Raw genomic sequence first — 7,545 nt, 5'->3', positions numbered from 1 at the left:
GGCAGTCTCTAAATAGCAGTTTAATCATACAATCCCAACTGAAGAACATACCCCAGTGGGTGATGGTGACGGCAATGGGGAAGACGAATTGGTGAGGGGTGGTGTTTGAGGGAACCTTAATTCCCCTGGTGAATCACTATCAAGCATTTATTGCAATAGCATCTGTTGCTCAATGACTTTATAATTGAAAAACTCCAAACATCATTCTGGGCTCTATAAAAACTAAACGCTTCTAATCTAGATCTAGATATCCTGCTGTATTGGGCTGGCTTGTAAAGTCCGAACACAGCAGTAATTTTAATTGTATATCAGTTGTTGTTGTTGTTGTTGTTTTGGTTGCTTGGGAAAAGAATAATTCTCAAACAAGCTGTTGACCAGATGGCCTTGATATAGTCTAAATGTTTATTTCTAACAATAATTTAGGTCTAACACTCAGTCTTCTGCTAGCTCTGTATTGTTCACCACCATCTGCTGTATAAAAATCTAGCTTTTGCAAGACGTTTGACTTACTAGTCTAGCGGCATAAATACTGCAGTCTTTTTATTTTGGTAAACAGCTGCCTGCTGTTGTTGGACATAAGGTTGATTGAAAGCAAAGCAATGTTTTGGCCACTATTTTCAGGGGATTTTCCACTCTGAATGACACTTTTCCCATGAACCACTAGTTTAGTTCATTCACTGAATAGCTCAACTGTCCTGATATAGTTTTTAAATAAAAACACTTGTCCCAGTTCCAGTACTTCTTTTGGAGTTTTTTTTTTTAACCATTTTGCCTTATGACCACCTTTTAGTTGGAGAAAACAGTCACTATGAAAACACACCTGTGTAAAGTAAAAAGTTAATGATTTTAGGCAGATGCAGCCATGCGGCTTCAGAATCCAGTGGAATAGAGGCATGCTGGGAAAGCGTACAGACCCCATAGTAAGCTTGGCCGAACCAAGGCTGTGACCCATACCTTGGGCGTAAAAGTTCATTCACACACTATTACTCATCCTACTACTTCACTTCATCCACGCACCCCCACGTCCACACACACACACACATGCACACACACTAAAACACGGGCAAGGCTGCTGACTCCTATTAAGTGAGGTGTGACTGAACTCACAAATCACACATTGGTGTTAAACTGACATGGTGGACAGAAAGAAATATCATCCCGAGAACATGCACACACAAATTTGGGTTAAATCACACAGTAATATGACTCTTCTTATTGGATAAATGGGAGGTTAGGGAGGTGTGAGGTTTTCAAGGTTAGCTCTGCACAGGGTCTGTTTTAGATTAGTCTGCCATAGTCTGTGGCCTACTGTGTCAGTGGAGCTCTCAGCTGTATTGATGGGTGCAAGGGTTATGACAGCAGAGAGAAAAACTTGGCAGCCTGTTCCTCCATTGCCTTCCCTCAGAGGGATACTGGTCAGCACGCTCCCACCCCTCCTTTCTCTCCCCACTAGCTCTGAATTCCCCAATGAACAACACATTCCTCCTTCCCAGTACCACTGTTTATGACACGGTATCCTTTGAAGCAACATGTGAGTGTTTGTGTACGTGTAAGGAGATGGGTGTGCAAGTGTGTGTGTGTGTGTGTGTGTGTGTGTGTGCGCGCGCACAGCCTTGAGCAACTGAGCCTTGGTAAATGCATAAATGTTCCAGCATGACAATAACAAAGTTGGACTGTGAGTTTAATAAAGGTCTAAGTGTTCTGTGGAACACCTGAGCAGGTATGATAAGGGCATACATCTGTGTGACAGCTGTTTCCTTGCATCCCTCAAGTGATGGCAAAATCTAGAATCTAGGCCAATTGAATTACACATTGAGATGGAGAGTCCATGAGAGCAATGGGTGGAGGAAAAAGCTGTGAGTCATCACCAAACTTGGGATGCGCTCATTTTAAAAGGCAGAGAGAGAGGGGGGAAAACTGGGTGTTGAGACAAAGAAAAACAAACGAGTTGCTTTTCTAATTAAAGCAGCCCTAAAGGAGAGGGTGGGGGTGTTAGGGAGCTGGGGGGGGGGGGGGGGCAGAGGTCAAAGCTAGCTGAGTCATTTCTAAAAACACCCATTTCCTGTGATTGGGGCGCTTCAGGAGCGGGCAGAAATTACTTGTGGTTTATGCAAACCCTCCTCACATTTCCTCCCAATCAATGCACTCTGACACGCAACGGTAATACGCATTTACCATGTTTTATTCAGGCACACATTGATGAGTAGACCTGGAAAATGTATAGAAGGTGCATCCGAAAATGCAAAAAAATGCCTTTTTTTTCCTCTCTCTCTTTTTTTTTTAGATCTTTACACTTTTTATAACAAGTCTTCTTCATAAAAGTTTTATTCCACTATTTTATAGCAGCTTTGTAATATTGTTATATAGAGTTCTAACCTTACAAAGTATCAGTCAAAAGTTTGTCCCAAACCTTTGATGTATGTTTGAATATGTGTATAAAATAGTAAATGTTATTAGCTGCATGATTAAACATAACTAAAAAAAAGTCAGTGTTTCTAGAAGATCAGCAATGGAACAGATATATTAAAAAATACCAATTTTTTATAGATCATATTTGTTTTTATATTTTTTATTAATAACAACATTCCACATCTTAAAGCATGGCAAAACCTTTTGTGTTTTAATAGTTTTATAGAGTTCAACTTAAATATGTCATTATAACTAAACAAGATTCTGAAATTGGATTACATTTTTGTTCTTGATATTTTTGCAAATTAGTACAAATTTAACAAGATATATTAACTTAGTTGAATATAAAATATTGAACAAAAGCCTTGAGCCATTCCTCGTTTCTTTTTCCTTATATTTTGCTTTTCAGAGGTTAGAACTCTTGTAATGCTCTAGGATCGTTTTTGTTTTTTTTTTGTTGTTGTCATTTTCAGTCTAATTCTTGCACCTAATCATTTTCAGAGCACTGTTTATTTGATATGTTAAGCCAGATGATGTGCATCATTCAATCATAAAAAAGACTCAAACTAGACTTGTATCTGCACATAACACACAACTTGGCAAAGAAACTATTTTAAACTCTATATTAGACACTTTGTTACTAGCAACCACAAAAGCATATAACTTGTTCACATTTCTTTTGCCCAATCTATAAAAAATGCTAAACAACACAAAACAACAAAAAACAGGGAGATTCCCAAAGAGCTATTGGCAAAAAAAAAAAAAGAAAGAAAAAAAAAAAAAGCAGAGGGCAGAAGAAGAAGTCTGAAAGCAGTACCTGAAAGTCATGTTCTTGAAAAATAAGAAAAAAATATCCAGCAAAGAGGACATGAGAGATACAAATGGCCCTTCGGCTGAGCTACTGTTTGCTGGAGTGTCGTGAGAAATGACTTCAGGGGAATGGTGGCTGTCAAGAAACCATTCTTAAGGAAGGGAAACAGGGAGAAATGACACAATAATTGTACTGAAAATTATTAGCAACGCATCTTACACTGCGATGAATCAAAACTAGAAATCCTTAATTAAAATTGCCATCTTATATAGACTAAATCAGAAAAAGGGTGCAACACATTGGAGGCTCTGGAGGTCTGAAGCTGTATTTAAGTTAGTGGTGTTGGGGATTTTTGGATGGAAATGAACGCTGAAAAGTACGGTCAGATTTTGATGCACTGTGCAATATCACCTGGAAGGCTTTAGACAGAAAACAGAACAAAAGGCAGCCAACATCAAAATAAGAGCTTTTAATGTTCTTCAAGAAGCCTGGAAAACTATTCCTGAAGACTGCTTAAATATTATAAGAAAGCTTGTCTAGCAGAGTTCAGGCAGTGTTGAACAATGGAAGTAGTCAGTTGGTGACGTTCCCTGTCCAGTCTGAGTAAAAAAAAAAAGAAATGTTGAAAAGATGCTTTCATTTTTAAAATAATTCATAACTAAAGGAGTTAATGAAGGGTTTTCCATAACATGATTTTGCTGCTTTTTTTTAAGTAAAGCTTTTTCTTCTGTTTTTGTTCTTTTGGTTTGGTCCTTTCTTTTTAGCCTGTAACAACCAAGATTTCTCCTCTCACAGGCCCGACAACAGCTTTGGCATCCTCACATATACACACGTGCTCAACACACAACCAGGGGGGAAAAAAGGCATTTTGTCAGAGAGGTATAACAGAACCCAGACTGTGAAAGAAGGCCCTAATTCAAGCCAGTCTATCCTAGCATCAGCACCACAGTCCCGCCCCTCTGGCACTGCTGAATCATCAAGACTCACCCTTAATGCACTGGAATGGCCGAGAGTTTCACACACACCGTGCCTTCTATAGTAGTATTTGTGACTAAATTAATTTGGAAGGCCGACTACTTGATGATAAAGGCAAAGATCATAAAGTCTGACTCATTCTACTGAGGTCCAGTGAGAAATTGGAAGATGATATAGTATAGTATAGTATTTATTTATTGTCATTGTCAAGAACAATGAAATTGCGTTTGGGGCTTCCATACAACCCAAGTGGTTGGTGGATTTTTGGTTCACAGCACCTGATGAACACATGTGACTAAACGACTGAGTGTGGTCCTCATTTTCCTTTCGATACACCCGCTGGTCTGCACTGCAAATAGGTAGAAAGGGAGGGCCATCTGGTGCAAAAGGCACCTACATCTAATGCTGCCTCCTCTGACTGGCCACCCAAGAGTTCAGGATGTGAACTAATACTTTGCTGTAATGAATTACTCCCTAGAGATATAAAAATAAAGTTAAGGGATGAGTCTGGAAGGCTCCCAAAGTGCTGTCAGTAGTCAATGCTAACTGACAGGAAAGTCCAACAGTAAGAGCAACAGGAAGAGGAAACTCTCCCCCACAACATCCTGGATGGCCTGCCCATGTGTGACTGAATATTTTCAGATATTGTTCAGGGTCTTTGTTTGTGCCTCATAGCTGGTATTGTCATGGCAAAGTTATAATGTCTAATTAGTGATTTGCAAACATCTGTGTGTACACTATAATGCTGTGGTTGGCAAAGTAATGTTATTCTACTGACAGATATTTACAGCTTGTTTTGAATACTTCTAACTGTCTGCTCCGCTGCTTGTTTGTTACAGCTATTCTAGTCTCTTGAGATAATTCCACCACATTAGAAGAAGTCTGGGGCAGATTTTTCAACAACTCGTCCCTCTTTCCACCTTATTTGCAGAGTTCTGTTGAAGTCTTCCTTTCCTTTCAAGTCCCATAGTCATCTAATGGTCAGAATGTGTGTACCCAGACATCCTGAGTCACTTATGATGCCGGTTCCTTTCTGTGGGAAAGCGTGACCATGTGTGCTGTGCTCAGTCGCTCATTGCTCATAAACAGTAGGAGCACAGCCTGCAATGTAAAATAAACTAGCTGCCACAACATGCTGTCACTACCGCTAACTAGCGTGAAAACAACAACCACAGAGCCAGATCAAAGGGGTGCAGCCGGTCACACAACTCCTCGGCTTACGTGCCACTCTCGCTTTGATAGATTATCCTCTTGCTCTTTCTCGCTTTACGATAGAAGGTTATTGTGAGATTTAAGATGTAAGTCTGTCAAAGAGTTGGCGTCACATCCAAGTGAAATGGGCGAGCTGGTAATGAACTCTAAAAAGGTGAAAGCCTGCGTGTGTTAGATGAAAACTTGCCAAGTTCACCATGATGGTTGATATCACAAGGCAATGAAGAGCAGCGTCATGGGTGGTCACTGTGTATAAATACTTTTTACTGAGGATGTTCCTCTCCTTGCCTTTCTTCATGCTCACATACAGACTATAACAAACTTTTCACCTCAAACATTCATAGCATGTTGATTCAGCATGTCTATTTCACATCCTCCGCTGTCTGCTATGCTCTATCTATGTGCATTCCTCCACATGAGCTTCTGTCTTTCTCTCTGAGGCGCAGAGTCATTGCCCTATTTGCTTGAATTTCTCATTTCCTGTTTGGGGTGTGTATCCGATCCCTTGTTCTCGTGCCCAGCACACATCAAACACTCAAAGCGAGAAAAAGAGACCGAAAGAAGGGCACACAGAAAGTATATAAGTGAGGGAATTGTGGCAAAATTTGAGGTGAATGGGAGAGGTTGACTTTGAAAGGAATCGGGCTGAAGATGTCAGGACAATGGAAAGGAAAAATCTTGACCACTGTCAGAGAAAGCAAATGGAAAACCAAAAAGGAGTAGGAAACACAAAGCGGTTAATTATAATATCCACAGATATGCCTCAAAAAAGGTCAGGCTCATGTCAAAGGCGTTGTTCATTCTGTAAGATCACGTTTCATCTTTATCTAATTTATAAGGAATCTAGGCTGATTTCACTTCCCTGTGCAATTTGTTTTTATTTACTCAAATTATCTGTTTAGTCAGTCATTTTCTAAATTTCCTTTAACAAGGCTGTGGTGCCAGTCAAACAGGAGGGGGTTGCTGAGCTATAGCCATTAAAAATACAGCTTCCCATAGTCTGCTTCACATTTCCATCATAAAGGACTGATTCCACTCAGGCTGTGTGTGGGCTTACACTCAGGTATGGAGTAGTGGTTTCAGTGGCTAAAGCAACTAACTGTAGTGTATTTGTTTCATGAGACAAAACTGCTTGTTTTACTGGAAAATATGCTGTCATTCGTTGTAGCACCAAATCTGATATTAAACTTATAAACCAGCTTTTAAAAACTGAAGTGAAGAAATAAAGCGAATGGAATCCTGATGCAAAGTTAAAGAGTTTCCATTTATTCTGCTATTCGTTTTCATTTTTCATGGCCGGGTTTTTTGCAAAAAACAAAACAAAACATAGATTTTCTTTGTCTATGTATCAGAAAATGATTTTTAAAAAAAAGTCAACAAAAACAACTTAAAAAACAAATCAAAACTAAACATAAACTCAGCTACAACCGTTGTGTGTTTATATATCTTCAAGGTAAGGAAAGAACAATAATTACCAGTAAATGTTTGCCCTTTTGAATGACTTCATACTTAAAATCTGTGTTTGAATGGAAGAGTTACAAATTAAGAAATAAAACAAGCAATAAAAACCATCATCAACATGAAATCAGATGCTCATTTAAGGATTTCTAGTCATCAAAATTCAAACTGTAGCCGAAAGGTAAAATTTGTATTTTATACTTAGAAGAGCACTGCAAGAAATGCAAACAGACGCTCAACAGAATATAAACACTAACGATTTCTATACCCTCCTTCAGTCTCCACCCTAACCACTGTGGTTACAAGTCCAAGAAACACAGGAGAAAAACAGAAGAGGATTTTAATGTGGAAAGGTAAAGCAGCAGTGTTTTTTAAGCAGGTATGCATCACGTTTCTTTTCCATTTACATAAAATTTCCAACACTTTTCCTGAGGCACAAGTGAACATGCAATTTGTCATTTGGGGATGTTGGTTGACACACTAGCTGATGGCTACACCAATCAACAGGAGACTTTGTAATGCTGCTGTACAATGTGGGCAATCCCTGCAATTTATGACTCACACACTGTCAGAAAAAAGCAGCAGGTTACAGTCAAAGCCAATGTCTAAACTAACCATGACGGAAATGAGAACTAGGATGGTAACTGAAGCTCATGGGGTTTTTTTTTTTATCACAACTT

Source organism: Pundamilia nyererei, unplaced genomic scaffold (assembly GCF_000239375.1).
Source record: "Pundamilia nyererei isolate P.nyererei 1_Seehausen unplaced genomic scaffold, PunNye1.0 scaffold00152, whole genome shotgun sequence".
Lineage (NCBI taxonomy): Eukaryota > Metazoa > Chordata > Actinopteri > Cichliformes > Cichlidae > Pundamilia > Pundamilia nyererei.
This window is presented reverse-complemented; position numbering follows the sequence as displayed.